At 43.6% G+C, this 15,775-nt stretch overlaps 1 pseudogene; it reads right to left on the bottom strand.

Moving 5' to 3' along the window:
• Positions 1-3,790: 3,790 nt before the first annotated feature.
• On the bottom strand, positions 3,791-9,725 carry LOC146060738 (toll-like receptor 8 pseudogene; annotated as a pseudogene).
• Positions 9,726-15,775: the final 6,050 nt, after the last annotated feature.

The raw sequence follows: 15,775 nt of genomic DNA on the forward strand, positions 1-15,775 counted from the left end.
TTTCTATAGTGCATTTCCATTATTAATCTACTGCATTGTCAAGTTTGTGCCAGCAGTAAATACTATATATAATTATCGAAGGTACCAGACCGTGCACTACTGGTTAAGCAAACCAATGTGGTGGAAACTGGCCATACTGTATTTCCCCAGTGGGACCCTAATGCTCCAGCCCTAAACTGCACCGATACCTTAAAATCTGTGACCCAGTTATGGATATCTGCCAGTTTCAACAGTATAGTCAGCATCCATGTAATCCCCCTGAGAGTTGTGACAATGAACGGACGAGCTGGGCATCTACAGGAGGGAGAGGGGAACTGGAGATTAAAAGAGGGAGAGGGGTGCTTGGTTTCTCAGGAGGAAAGAGGAGCTGGACATCTCAGGAGGAAAATAGAACCAGGGCATAACAGGAGGGAGAGGAGAGCTCTTCAGGAGGAAAAGGGGAGCTGGGAATCTCAGGGGGAGAGGGTATGGGAAAGGGGAGCTGGGAATCTCAGGAGGGAGAGGGAAGCTGGGCATCTAAGGAGGGAGAGTGGATCTGGGCATCTCAGGAGGAAAAAGGGAGAGGGAAGCTGGGCATATAAGGAGGGAGAAGGGAGCTGGGCATCCCAGGAGGGAGAGAGGAGCTGAGCATCTCAGGAGGGAGAGGGAAACTGGGCATCTCAGAAGTGAGAGCAGATCTGGGCATCTTAGTAGGGAGAGCAGATCTGGGCATCTGTGGAGGGTGAGCTGAACTGGGCATCTTAGGATGGAGATCAGATCTGGGCATATCAGAAGGGAGAGTCGAGTTGGTCATCTCAGTAGAGAAGGGGAGCTGGGCATCTCTGGAGGCAGAGAGAGAGGGGAGCTGGGCATCTCAGGATGGAGATGGGTGCTGGGCATCTCAGGAGGGAATGGGAGAAACTGTGCATCAGAAGAGGGAGAGCAGAGATGGACATATTAGGAGAGAAAGAGGAGCTGGGCATCTCAGGAGGAAGGCTGAGCTGGTTATTTCAGGAGGGAGAGTGGAGCTGGGCATCTCAGGAGGGAGAGGAGCGCTGGGCATTTCAGGATGTGGGCCGAGCTGGTTATCTCAGAAGGGAGAGGGGAATTTGGCATCTCAGGAGGGAGAAATGAGGTGGGCATCAGAAGAGGGAAAGGGAAGCAAAAGCAATGATCACAACTTTTTCCAAGCAGCTGCTCTCAGGTCCAGTATGCTGAATGTGCACAAAGATCAATACACACACCAGCCTTCGTAGGACAATCAGAAAGTGAGGAAGCTGCTGACTTTAACCAAGGTGGAGAAACGTGTTAAAGGACCTGCACATCACCTGGCTGGACAACCCGTGTCCCATGAAGAATCCTGGAAGAGCTGTATCACCAGGATAAGCATCAGCAGCTGGAAGACAAGCATGGACAGCAGAGGGCAGAGATCTGCTGTGTATCCTAAGGAGCTCAACCGCAAGTATCATTGTTTTCACTATACCATTACAAAATTCCTTATTGTTCTGTACACAGCTGTGAGAGAGCTGGACTGTACATAGGGCGAGATGTATTAAAATAAATCGCCGCCCTTCGCACCCCCCCGCCGCGATGCCAGCGCATATGTACTAACATATGCGGCTGGCATCGCAGTGCGGTAATGGAGCCCCCCGCGATACCTGTACTCTGGTCTACGGGGGGTCTCCGTCACCTCCCAGCCGGCTTCTGCTGCCTACACACCAGGGACAGCTAAGCAGGCTGTCCCCGGCGCCTCCTCCTCCCCCCTGCAGCCGGAAGGACATCCGGCTGCGTTGATAGGGGGAGGAAGGGCTTACCTTCTGGGGTCCAGGAGGACCTGCAAGAAGGTAAGCCCAAGGGAGGGTCGAAAGGGGGGGTCAGCGAGGCGGCGGGGTTGCGGCGACGCGGCGGGCGGCGAAAAGAAGCCCATAGGCTTCTATAGGGTATCGCCACCTAAAGGTGGCGATACCCCGCCCTGCGATAACGGTGCGGCCGGGTAATAGTACATAGGAAAATGCGGTAAAACGGGGGTTTTACCGCATTTTCCCTTTAGTACATCTCGCCCTAAAAGTGTTGGGCACACTAATAGAACATTCCATCTGTTGCTCTAACCAGCCTTTATTGTCACAAAATGGAGTTTGTCAGCACTCCCCAGTTGCACACTGCATTACCTACAGTGCTCTGTTAAGTGCTGACTGTCATCTGCTGCCCCATCTGGCTTCCCACTGTTGCCCTTGCAGAATTCTGTCTCAGTGGCCCGGCAGCCTGCTTCACATCCCTGCGGGCCCACCACACTGGCCTTGGGGGGCATTCTCATCCATGGGCAGCACCATGGCACTTCCTGGTCATCTGAGACTTCAAGGCCTAGTCAGGATCCACTTCCCAGCACAGGATCACTTCAGCCAATCAGCGTAGAGCAGGAGGTATAGTTGTGAAATGCACTGGTTGGACCATCCTGTGAGTGCCAAACCAAAGTCAGTTTTCGTGTGGTTGTGTGTCGACAGTGCTTAATTAATGTGCTTTCCACATCTGTAGATTGTAAGCAGACTATCAGATACCTTCATATGCTACCCAGTGGTTGCCTCTCTTGGGGGTTTACTTACTAAGATGAGAGTTCTACTGAAGATGGGATGTTGCTATTGGCGTCCAATTCAATTATATCTATTATCTTCTAGAAATTGATAAATAAATAAGAGGTTGATTCTGATTGACTGCACCCCCCCCCCCCCCCCCCCCCAGGTAGAATCCACCACTGCTTGAAGCCATATGCAAGCTGTGAGATTGCACTGGCTTCACTGTGACTGGCATTGACTTTCTATTGCAAGTCCGATCTGTTAGTCACCCAAGGCTGTCTCATTGGGATGTGCTCCCTCCCTCCGGGATGCCTCTATGGGCTGCTATGGCTGCAGCCCATAGAACCCGGATTTGCGCATGTGCAGTACCAAGGCTGATATTGCGCATGCTCCAGTCCTGGTGCCTATCATCAGCCAAAGCAGCCCATAGAAACTGGGGGCCAGCGCAGTACCGAAGCAGCTGCTTTGCATACGCTGGTCCCACGACCGCAGTGGGAGTCGGAACCAGCGTGGACTGGAGGCAGTGACCAGCGTGGACCGGAGGCAGGAACCTTTGGCAGTAGAGGAGGGGGTGGGGGGCATCACAGCTAGCAGCAGGTAGGAGTCGCCACAACATCCCATCTTCAACAGAATTCCCATCTTTGCAAATGAACCTCTTGATGTCCTATGAATTATTATAACTAAGTATTGGTGTTTAGTCTAGATTGCCTTTGCCTATTACAAAGAAAGCACTAGAAACTCTGTTGAGAGTATTCTCATCATAATTAGAGAACAGAAACTGTATTATAAGGAAGAATAATTGTGAGATACTGGAAATCAATCAGTGACTAAACTGCTTTCAACTGTACATTTTTTTTTTCTTATTCAAAAGAATGATGGAAACTAATTCTAAACAATAATGTTGAACTAAATATTCTGTTAAATTAAGCTCCATCAATAGCTTAGTACATTATTGTTTCACAATAACTATTAGGCATGTACTTCCATATACTTTCTATGTTACTCATTTGTATTTCATATTAGACTTCATATCCCAGGGCTACTTGCTGAGCAGGTATAATAATAACAATAATAATAACAATAATAATAATAAGAAAAATAATAATATCTTTATTTGTCATCAAATGCTCACAAAAAAAATTATGAACAGTTAACAAAATTCAGAAAAAAACAGTGTAGACAAAACAGAAAATGACTACAGTAAGCAGTGAACATCTGCTTCACAGTCCGTCATGCTTGGCTGCTGATAAACTCAGCAGCCAAATACGAAAGACTTCACCACTGGAAAATACTAATCCTAAAAACTCGGCAGCTTAGTAAATAAGCCACATTCTTGGGCCAAAAACACTCCCAATTCAGACACCCCCCATTTGTAACCAGCCAAATTGTTGTACAAATGTTTTACGGTTGTGTTTAGCTCTAAATGACGGTAGCATCAAAACGCCTCTCCTCTTTTTCAGCACTGAAGTTTGGTAGATAATGGCACTAACCACCGTAGCTATCAATCTTAAAACCTTCATAAAAAATCCAGCAAGAACACCCAAAAATGGGAGTGCGTAGATCACCAGATGGGTGATTTCACACCTTCCCACAATGGCAGCACGCCTGATCACCCTCATGGCTCCTCTTCTAACTCCCAGCCTGCGGCCACCGCTGGTTCATTCAATAGCTGATGACTACCCGGTGGCAACTGTGTGTGCAATTACTTGCCAAAGCACGTGATAACTGTCAGAAGATTTGGGCTATAACTGGTAACAATCATGTGCACATACTATACTAAGACAGATAACAATTTACATAGCTTAATATGAAAGCATGCCAGGATGTTCTTGAGAAGTGTGCCATGCATAATGGTACCATTGCCTAGTAATATGTAATACATATAAATATACACAAATGCACATTTTAATAGGTTTATTATGATCAAGAACTTAATTAAAAGTGTATTTCCAGTAAAGGCCTGTGTATTGGCAGCACGGATGGTGTAATTGTTAGCATTACTGCCTCACAGCACTGAGGTTATGGGTTCAATACCCACCATGGCCCTAACTGTGCAGAGTTTGTATATTCCCCCTGTACTTGCATGGGTTTCCTCTGGGTATTCCGGTTTCCTCCTACAATCCAAAAATATACTGGTAGGTCAAATGGCTACCAACATAAATTAACCCTAGAATGAATGTGTGTGCATGTATATGGTAGGGAATATAGATTGTAAGCTTCACTGGGGCAGGGACTGATGTGACTGGTCAAATACTCTCTGTAAAGAGCTGGGTAATATGTGTGCACTATATAAAATAACTGTTCATTACCATCAATAATAAATTATTGTGTCATTTTGCAGACAATAGCAAAATCTCTCCAAGAAATGTAGCTGCTAAGATCTAGCAAAGATATACATTTACCTGTGACAAAAGAGGAACATGCAGCAGAAAGAGAAAAGCATAAAGCATGTAACATGGAGGACCAGAAACAAAGGAAAACAAAGGACAATGCAAGATGGAGGTAGATAGTTACTATAAGGAAAGGAGGCTACTAAATGAAAATAAAAGGCATGGAAGAGAAATGGTCTGCCAATATCTATAACCCTTCTTAAGAGACAGGCCCTTATATTTGCGCTAGCCCCAGATGACATCCATGGCCCTCATTACTACCCCTACCCAGCCCCTCTTGCTGTTGTTACCATCATACATCGCTCCCCCCACCCAGGTAAAATCCACCACCAATCTCACTATCGGTGAAACAGATGCAGTTCATGATGGCACCTGTTTCACTGGGATTGGCAGTAACTTCTATTGGAAGCCTCAACTGTCAGTCAGAACTGATCCTACAGGCAGATCCATTGGAAGTTGTTTCCTCTCTTTGGGATCACCAGATCGGGATGCAATAGGCAGAGAGGAAGCTTCCTGTAGGAAGCCACTCCCTGCCTTTCATGCGGTCTTAGGCAGCTTCTATGGGCTGAAGCTGATGCAGCCCATAGAAGCCAGGTTATGTGCATGTGCAACAGTCTTGACACCTGCCAGATCCATTGCACAGGTGCTGGGACCTGGGCTGGCTGTCTGGTCTCTCCGGGCATGAGGGTAGCAGAAGCCTTCTCCTAGAACTAAGTAAGAGCTGATCCTGGTCACTACTATTACACCCACCCAGTTGCTGCCCCTACTACCATCACTCCCACCACCTCCTCAAGATCCCATGTCACTATTACTACCCAAGTTTTTGGTACTACTGGTCATTTGTGTCCCTATTACTATTACTACTACTACTACAACCATCCCTATCTGTCATATATGTCCAAAATACTACTCATCTGTGTACTATAACCTACTACTACTACTACTACTACTACTACTACTACTACTATTACCTTTAGCATCACGTATGTCCCATTTACTAATACTATACCCCTGCTGTCATATTGTTTGTTCATTCAGCGGCAATCATTTACACTGGAAAACCAGTCTGATTTTCCAGTGTAAATAATTGGCAGTTTAAAAAAACTGGAGATTTCTTATCAAATCTCTCATTTTCTGAATCTCTCATCCTATTAAATTTCACCCTCGATGTCAATGCCACGGAAACTTAGTGGGATATTCTATTAGCAGGGTTACTTTACCACTGCTAATGGATTCCCATGGGGCTATCCAATTAGCCTCGGAAGCCACCTCATGAAGCAGAATCCTCAATAAGCAGCCCCAAAGGAACATTTTTGGGATAGTAACACATGGGTCCTGGATTGTATCCTGGATCCCATGTGTTATCTCTTGATAATGTGTAATTTATCACAAATGGTGCCAAGAGAGGTGGGTGTTACTAATTACTCAGGCCCAGGCCTGATTTTATTCTAAGGGTGCATGGCCACACCTCCCATACTAGGCCATGACCTTTTGAAAGGGCTCAGCCAGGCTGTCTACTGCCCTTTAATTGCACAGTTAAAATGGGCTATAATTAGATTTCCTGACAGTAATATCAGGCTAAAAAGCCCATTATTACCATGTAATAGAATACAGTACTGCATGTAAAATGATATCCCTCCATGTGAGATACAATAACATTTTGTTTACAATCACAACGCTATGTTGCTACAGGTGCTGTGTACATGTTATTGTACCTGCTGCTGTTTTCTGTCAATAAAACATTTTTCATTGTTTGCCAGAAAAAGTCTTCTGCATGGGGATTTTTGGGCCATTCCAAAATCGAGCTTGAACAAATTTTTTTCCTTAGTCTCAGATACTGAGAATGTTGAAGAACAGGCTGTAGTAGTACAATGACAACCACATCCATATTCTCATCCATCAGTTTTTGCATGGCCAAGTAAAATGCTGTTCTGAACTTTCCACTCTTCACATATTTTTTAGTTAGCACAAAAACGGTCTTTTTGCTTTGGTTAATACTTTGGACAATATTATCAATAACAGCTTTCCCCGGCTCCCAGTCTCTTTCTTCTAAGCAGAGAAGTATGTGATGTTCTCCTCTAACTTCCAACTGGTAACAGAGGTCATTAAAAACCCAGTCACTAACTGCTGGATCTGTCTCATCATAAGTAATAAATGCATCATATAGACTTTCTGAATTACGGACTTTAAGTTGCAGCTTTGCCATACACCAATGGTATACATACCATGCATCCCAGTAAAATAAATGTTTCATAATTGGTAATACAGTCATAAGAACTATAGATAAAAATGACACAAAGCACAGCATCATAGAAGTAGCATCTAGACTACATGCATGTATGTCAAAGTATATAATACTAGTTTCTTTTCTGTAATCGGAAGCTGAACACATGACATCCGTGGCCAATAGTGGAATTGTAACATTGTTTGTTTTGATCCAGTCTAAAAAGTCAACAATTTCGCAGGTACATTCAAAAGGATTTCCTTCCAACCACAGTATTTTTAAATAGTTATCAATTCCAGATAAAAATACTGATTTGTTTATGTTCTGAAGACGGTTGTAGCTCAAGTCAAGTGCAGCAAGGCTGGTGGCTTTATAAAGAAACGCAACCGGCAAGCTTGAAATCAGATTGTTGTGGAGCCGAAGTCGCTGCAAAGATGATGTGTAATTGTACATGTCATTATGTATTGTTGTCAACCTGTTATAGCTGAGGTCAATAAGTTCCAGATGCTGAAAGTACTCCAATGTTTTCCACTCCCAAAATGATAATTTATTATTGTTTAAATATAGTTTACTAAGGTTTGTAGGTAGGTTGGCAACTATTTTTTTAGGAAGTGTTTTAAGCTCATTATTAGACAGATCGAGGATATTAAGATTGCTAAAGTTCTTAAAAATATCCAAGTAACGTGGGTTCCAGTTACTCCACATAACGTCCAAACGGTTCCCAGAAAACCTTAACTCTTTTAAGGAGGTACTGCTCATTTGATACTCTGTAAGAGTGGAGATTCCATTCCAGCTTAGATTTAACACCTCTAGACTGTTAAGATTATAAATAAATTGAAAATTATGAGTCACTCCCTCCTCAACAAAATATTTGCTGTTATAACTCAGATCTAAACCTTTTAGCTTTGGCAATTCTTTAAATGCATTAGAAGAGTCAAAATCTAATTTATTATATGACAGATCTAAATATGTTAAATTGGATAAGTAGATAAATTCTGTACCATTTAAATTTTGATCAATGTAATTGTGAGACAAATTCAAACATGTTACATCTGATAAGGACCTAAATTCTTCTGGAGCTAGATAGAAAATGCTGTTCGAGCTAAGATCTAAAGTTTTTTTATGTGAGCTACACAAGGGATTAATGATATGGTCAGACCAGTTAACATTTTCTGCAAAATATGCCTTATGAATAACATCATCATTAGTGGAATGTATTTGAGCATTTTGATCTGTAGATCTTTTAAATCTACTGCTTTGATTAACTCTCTCAGAATATGGGGATATTCTGTTTTCAGACAAGTTTATCAGAGTTAGGTTTTTGAATTTCTGAAATATTTTCAAATCAACTTGCCTAATAAAGTTGATTCCAAAATCAATGATATTCAGTGTGCTTATATTTGTTAGTGGAGCAATGTTTTCGCTTGTAATTTCTTGAAAGACATATCCTTTTATGTACAACTCCCGGAGGGACAATAATTTTGAAAAGTTATCGGAAAGATTTATATATTTGAAATACGTACGTATCTCATAATTAAATGATAAATCAAGTTTTTGAAGGTAAGGCAAATTAAGCAAAAATTCTGCTGATGCCATTTCCTTAACCAAAAAATTCTTCTCAAGGTTTAACACTTTGAGACGAGTTGTGTTTAGAAACCACAATCTTGATATTGAAGTCAGAGAGGCATTGCCCAGGTTAAGCTCCAACAATTTATTAAGGTTCTGAAACGCATAAGGATGTATCTTAATTGAAGATTGTCCAACACAAGGTTTGCATGGGTTTACAGAATTGAAACATCTTGGGCAGTTACCATTTAAATGTAGGATTTCTAATTTAGTGAGATTGATGAAGTCTTCATTGCCAATTACATTTATTTTGTTACCGCTCAGATAAAGTTCTTTTAAGGATGGTGGCAGTTTTGAGGGAACCTTGGTTAAGTTGTTAAACGACAATGACAAAACGGTTAAGTTTCGTAATTGAAAAAATGGTTCATCTTGGATCTCCAAAACTCCATGACAACTATTAGCATAGTAACAGTTATGATCCAGATACAGCTCCTTGAGGCAAGTGACTTCTGAGAAACTTTCACTGCTGACCAAGGAAATATTATTATATCGTAGACTTAATTGACGTAGTGAAAAGGGCAGTCCAGTGGGTACATTGTACAAATTATTGTTATCAATAATAAGCTGTTTCAGTGTTGTTATGTTGGTAAATGTTTTATCCTCAATTATTAGCCTTACTTTAGACGCATCATTATTGTATTGATTGCAGTTCGAGCTTAAATCTAATTTTGTTAAATTATGCCATTTATGAAGGGTAGTATTTGGTATAATCTGGAGAAAATTGTCAGACAACAGTAGTTCTACAGAGTTAGCCAAGTAGGTGATGGGAGAGGGAATCATTTTCAATCGTCGTGCATGACAGTCAAAGACAAGTGATGAGTCACGATCTTCAATTGTGCATGGAAGGGTTCTGTTGTATGGTTTTGCAATGCATAATCCGAAATTGTAGATCATGAGAATTTGAAACAGAAGATTAAACAGCATTCTCAATATTTTGCTTCTGAAAAAAAAAATCACAAAATTGAAATAAGTATCTTTAACAAAAAAAAAAAAAACACACAGTAAGACAGGCTGTGGAGATCGCTTGAGTGGATGGCAGCAGGGTGTGGTTGAATTAAGTATTGGCGAGGGAAAAAGTGGAGAAGTTGCCCAATGCAACCAAACAGCTTCTGTCGTTTATTTTACACAGTTTATAAAATAACAGAAGCTCATTGTTTGCTTTTCCACTTTATCTGTAGACATCCTTAGGCTACACATTGCTAATAATAAACCAGATTATTCCACCTGTTACAGTTGTCACATTAAGTCATTTGTCTGTGTACAGGCCTTGCCTCTATGCTGCAATATGAGAAGGGAGAGCCCTTGAACTCATTGCCAGAAAGAAGGACAATCCACTGGACCTGCTGTATCTGTCTTAATGTACCATCTACAGTATACATACAGTAATTTATCTGTGCCCACACTTCTATAAACCACATATCTGTAGGAGTAAATAATTACCATTCTTTTAAGCACTGCTTTCTGTTCTACACTATTTTTTTAAAATATATTTTATATTTTGCTTAGCTGAGGGGATTGCATTAATAATTGTGATTGTATGATATTGGGATTTCTGAGCTTATAAAGTCTATGGTCCTATTTCAGAGATAGATGTTAATCAGTGGCGGATCCTACCTGAAGTCATTGGGGGGCTGCTGGTGCATTCTTCTTTCTGCCCACAGTGCCGCCCGGTCTGTCACACCATGTGTCGTGTGGTGGGAGGAAAGAAGTCCCTGAAAGTGCCCAGGGCTGCATGCAGTTCAGCCCATAGAGGAACTTTATGGCTGGCGGGGGGAATTTGTGCATGCACAGCTGCACCACCAGTTCTCTACGACTTCTACGTACTGCATTGTCTACAGTCCGTGAAGCACAATAGAACTGGCAGAAAGGATACCCATTGGAAGCCGTATCTGGCGATCACAGTATAGCAGGTGATTAGCAGATAGTGTTTACAATAAGAAGCCAATGCAATCACTAGGCTTACTGGTGATGGCGGATTTTTACTGGTAAAAACTGGCACTGATGCTAATGCATTTGCATGTAGCTAATGTGCAAAAATATGCTAATTCTGTAGCCTTCTGGAAAGTACTGAGATGCCCAACATCGGCTTCACAGATCAAAGCAACTGCATACACTCCCTGAGTAATCATATTGTCGCACTGAATGATGACGTTTTCTGCTTGTGGGATCACAGTTGTATGCTGAGACATGCCCTTAAAATAGTTGCCTGTGTTTTTGCCACTCCCCCCAATATCCTCCAAAGTCTGTGAATTTAAATCGCATTGTGAATGAATACTCTCTGCAAGCAGAATTGCTATATTACCACATATGTATATTCGGCTGCATTGCATATCTGAAACAGGCTGCCACATTCATACAAGAACTACATGTAGTAGCTGGCTGTGAAAGCTGTATTACAAGGCGAAAAAAATAACACAGATTAAGGGCAGTATGCAATTAGCCCCGATGCTTCTTCTCCCCCCTCCTCCCCCAAAAAAGGGAGATGTCATTATCAGGCTATCCAAATAGAGCCCCTTTTTCAAGGAGAAAAAGGTCCCATATCGGGTGATAAAGCATGGGGTCTGGGATAACTTCCCAGACCCATATGTTATTGTGTCTGCAAGCTGTTTGTTGGGGATTATGCGTTATCTGGGCTACCTGGACAGTGCCATGCAAATCCATTAGCTGCGGTTAAAAAGTAAAACTATTTAATTGATATGAATTAGACTAGGAAGCCTGGAAAACTTAGTCAGATATGGAAATCATATCTGTAATAGTGATGCAGTTAAAATCCTGGAGGTTGTGATGCCATCTAATGTAATACTGGTACGGGAATTTTAACTGCCACCAGCAGACTGGCTTCAAAACTCCAACATGGATTACTGGAATCCCATCAGATAGCATCCAGATCACAAATATGCAGGGTCTTGCAGTGTTAGGCTGAGGGAAGGGGAGGTTAAGGCACAAAGGGGTATTTAGGGTAAGGGATTGGGGGAGGTAAGGGAGTTTTGTATGAGGATTAGGGTTAGGCTGGGGGGGTTGTAGGGTCAGGCTGCAGAAAGGGAGGGTTAGGGGTAGAAGGAGAGGGTTAGTGTAGGTATTCTCCATATTGGGATGCCAGTGTAAATTGGGTGAAATCGGCCCAAAATCGCAGGTGTGTGATATCTGATCCGGTCCGATGCGCGGTCCCGTGCGCATCGGACCGGATCGCAAGCGATTTATCACATGTCAAATTTGGCTCATCAAGTGCCAAATTGTGTGTGAGCCTCCCGGGGAGCTCCCGGGGAGTTCCCGGGCGGCTCACAGGAGAATTGGGTCCGACTCGTCTTAAGGACAAGTCGGCCTAATGTATGGGGCCTTTAGTCTTTTGACAACATACATCCCGACTGCGGTAATCATGTATTTACCCCCTGGGGTGCCTTGGGGGACTTGCAATGGTGCCACTGGTTGATTGTCCAGAGCCATCTTAAATTATTTAAGGTCAATGTGATAGGCAAAACCAGTGATTGTGGCTCCAAATCATAAAATATGTTGACAAAAGAAATTGAATCCTCCCTTACCACATACTCTGTAACTAAACATAAAAATACAACTGACTGAATTTCTAAATAAGAAACCTAAGAAAAATTCTGATACTCTTTTTAAGTCAGAAAACTCAAAAAGTTACTGACCACAGACTATGGCTTTGCAGACCTAGCAGTGGCTTGGGGGAGCCAGTGCTGGTGGGGTCCTAAGGGAGCACCGAGAATAAGGGAGGCCTGCGTGGCTTCTGATCTCTGATGTTGAGACTCACTCAGGCAGCCTCTGGCAGGGAGCGGGGAGCTTCGCCTCTCAGGCTGATCTTGCGCAATTACAGCCTGAGAGGAGCGAATCACAATGCAGCCATAGCACTGCGCAGATATAGTTATAGTGAGGCCCTGGACTGACTGAAGGGAGGAGCCGAAGAGCACAAGTCCTCTAACTCCTTTCCTCTCTGTGCTGGCTGGGTGAAGCTGCGACTGCCCTGTGTGAGTGACAGATGCTGCAGGTATGTCACATTTTGAAGGGGGCTGCCATCAAGAGTGGGGGTTTGTATGTTTAATAACTTGCCTGACTGGGCAAGCACTCCAGAGCTCTGTGTGTGTGAGAGGTGGGGGAGCGTCTATAATAAGTTGGGGGGGGGGGGGGAGCATGTGTGTTTAGAGGCTATAATGGTGTTTTATGTGCTTTAATAAAATATGCTGGTGGTTTTTATTATGTCTCAACTCTCAACTGTGTGCATGCTATGACCCTTATTCTGGTTGACTTGCTCAGATGTGAATTTGCATCCTTGCGAATCCCCCTAACCCCGCCTTGCGAATGGTTAGCCGGCACCACCGCTAGGCAAGCGGGATTCTTTTGCAAGGCTTACGAATGGATGTTTTACATGAACATCCATTCACATACCAGTGGGAACTTCCCTCACCTTTCGATGGTCGCTGACCATCGAATGATGGTGAAGGCGCACACATATGTAAGGGTGGTCCAGAACACCCTTACATATACATGTAGAATAGCAGGGAATTGGGTGGGAAGCTGACATCCGGTTATGTCAGCTGTCCGCCCCCCGACACCTGCGTCACGGACACATTAGCATTTGTACGCCCAGCGTTTTCATGGGAACGTCCATTCACATACCAGTGGGAACTTCCCTCACATTTCGATGGTCGCTGACCATCGAATGATGGTGAAGGCGCACACATATGTAAGGGTGGTCCAGAACACCCTTACATATACATGTAGAATAGCAGGGAATTGGGTGGGAAGCTGACATCCGGTTATGGCAGCTGTCCGCCCCCCCGACACGTGTGTCCCAGACACATTAGCATTTGTACGCCCAGCGTTTTCATGGGAACGTCCATGAAACGCTGGGCATTCACATATGGTAATGGCCCGGCCTGGCACCCCATGCCCCACTCCACTCCCCCGCTTGCAAGGCTGGGTGCGTGCGACCGGCGAACAGACTTATCGTTGAGTTTGCATGCACCCAGCATATACACATATGCAGAAATGCTGCTGTGCATGCACATACGCAAAACATCAGTGCCCATGTGAATTTGCGGCTGCAGCGAATAAACCAGAATAAGGGCCTATGTGTATGTGTCAGCATTGTTTATGTATACTCTGTGTATGTCTGTGTGTGTGTTAGCAGTGTGTATATATATATACGCTATATATATGTGTGTCGGTAATGTGTATGTAAAATGTGTGTTTGTGTCACCAGTGTGTATGTATACTATGGTGTCAGTAGTGTGTGTATGCATACTATATGTGTGTGGGCAGTGTGTATGTATACTATGTGTGTCAGCAGTGTGTGTGTGTGTGTGTAATGTATATTATATGTGTGCCGGCAGTGTATATGACTATGTGTGTCAGCAGTGTGTGTGTGTGTGTGTGTGTGTAATGTATATTATATGTGTGTCAGGAGTGTGTATGTATACTATGTGTGTTTGTGTCAGCTGTCTATGGGGGTTATTCTGTTTGGTATGGTGAAACGTGCATACTGTCCATCACACCGTGCGTTTTCCGTACGCTCACGGTGAGGGTAAGTCCGCCCATAGAACAGCCGCACACAGTCGGTCACAGACACCGACAATGGGGAGTGGCGTTCACTTGAGCGTACGCCACCATGCACGGACAGATCTCCCTCTTAGCCACCGATACCTGGCGTACATCTGAGCGTATGCCACAGTGCACGGATGGATCTCGTCCGTTTTCCCACCGACACCTTCCGTATATCTGAGCGTACGCCACATGCAAACATGTTCTAATATTGTTCAAAATAAGACTTTAGAGTGTGATAGGCAGATGTTGGGATCCTTTGTTAGAGATATGAGATTGCAATAATGTGCTTGGTGGCATCTTACATACAGAGTGTGCTACATAAAGTTCATAGCAGATATGAAAGTGCATAATGTATGTTCTTGGGGAAAAAAATACAGATTGTGTGCAAAATAGTGGCCATGGCCTTAGGACATTGCTCCACGATTGCAAGTAGAAATTGAGTCCAAAAACATCATTGTTGCTCTCAGACGTGGTTTATGTGTCTTTTTCATAAAGTAGAAAAAAACACTTTCTGAATGAGTGTAGATGGTTATAAAATAACTACCTGGATATATATAACCAGGTATTAGAATGAATATTACCTAAAATTAAACCAACCTTTACATGTTGAGAAGTGTAGAAAGATAAGCTTCCAATGTGTTTGAGGGCTGTGTGTGGCTTGCAGGTAGTGAAATCATGGTTTTCACTTAATAGCCTGCAGCATTGCTTATTACATTCAGGTGTATGTGTTTGACTATTAATCAGTGTTAATTAGCAGACCCAGGCGTCTGCTCTCATGCGGTATCTCTAGGGGTGGTCAGGAGCAATCATTGGTGTCCGCCTGTTTTTGGGCCAAAATGCACGGTGCGTTCGCCGATCAAGGCGGTTGTGGCACCGTGCATTTTGTGTGCACACCCCCGTGTACGCCCATGTTTACGCCCAGTGTTCCTCATTATTCCGGCCGCTCCCATAAAAACGCCCACATGCCGCCCACAGTGACCGTGCTCTTGCGGACAGGTTTTTTCGCACGTAGAGACCCGTCCGTTAGCAGGGTGAGGTCGCCGCACATGCGCATTGTGAAAGATACGCATGCGCAGATGAAAAAAAAGCAAGATCCACCCGTATACGGTCCCACTGTACCAAACAGAATAAGGCCCTATGTCTCAACTCTGCAACATGTGATGTGATACCGTATGTGTGTGCAGGGCCGTCATCAGAAATCTTGGGGCCCAGTACATGGACATCTCCGGGCCCCCTCTCTGTGTGTGTGTCTATATTATTTTTCTACAAAATTCTTCTTCTTCTGATAGATAGATCAGTGTGATGATAGATAGATAGATAGGAACTCTCTCTCCTCACCCAAGGCACTTACCTGATTAATTAAAAAGGTGGAGTAGACATGAAGCAGGTTCTCTGGAGCATTCTTCTCCTCTCTGTCTTTTTCC

The sequence above is a fragment of the Crinia signifera genome, chromosome 2 (genome assembly GCF_055691185.1).
Source record: "Crinia signifera chromosome 2, ASM5569118v1, whole genome shotgun sequence".
In the NCBI taxonomy this organism is placed as follows: domain Eukaryota; kingdom Metazoa; phylum Chordata; class Amphibia; order Anura; family Myobatrachidae; genus Crinia; species Crinia signifera.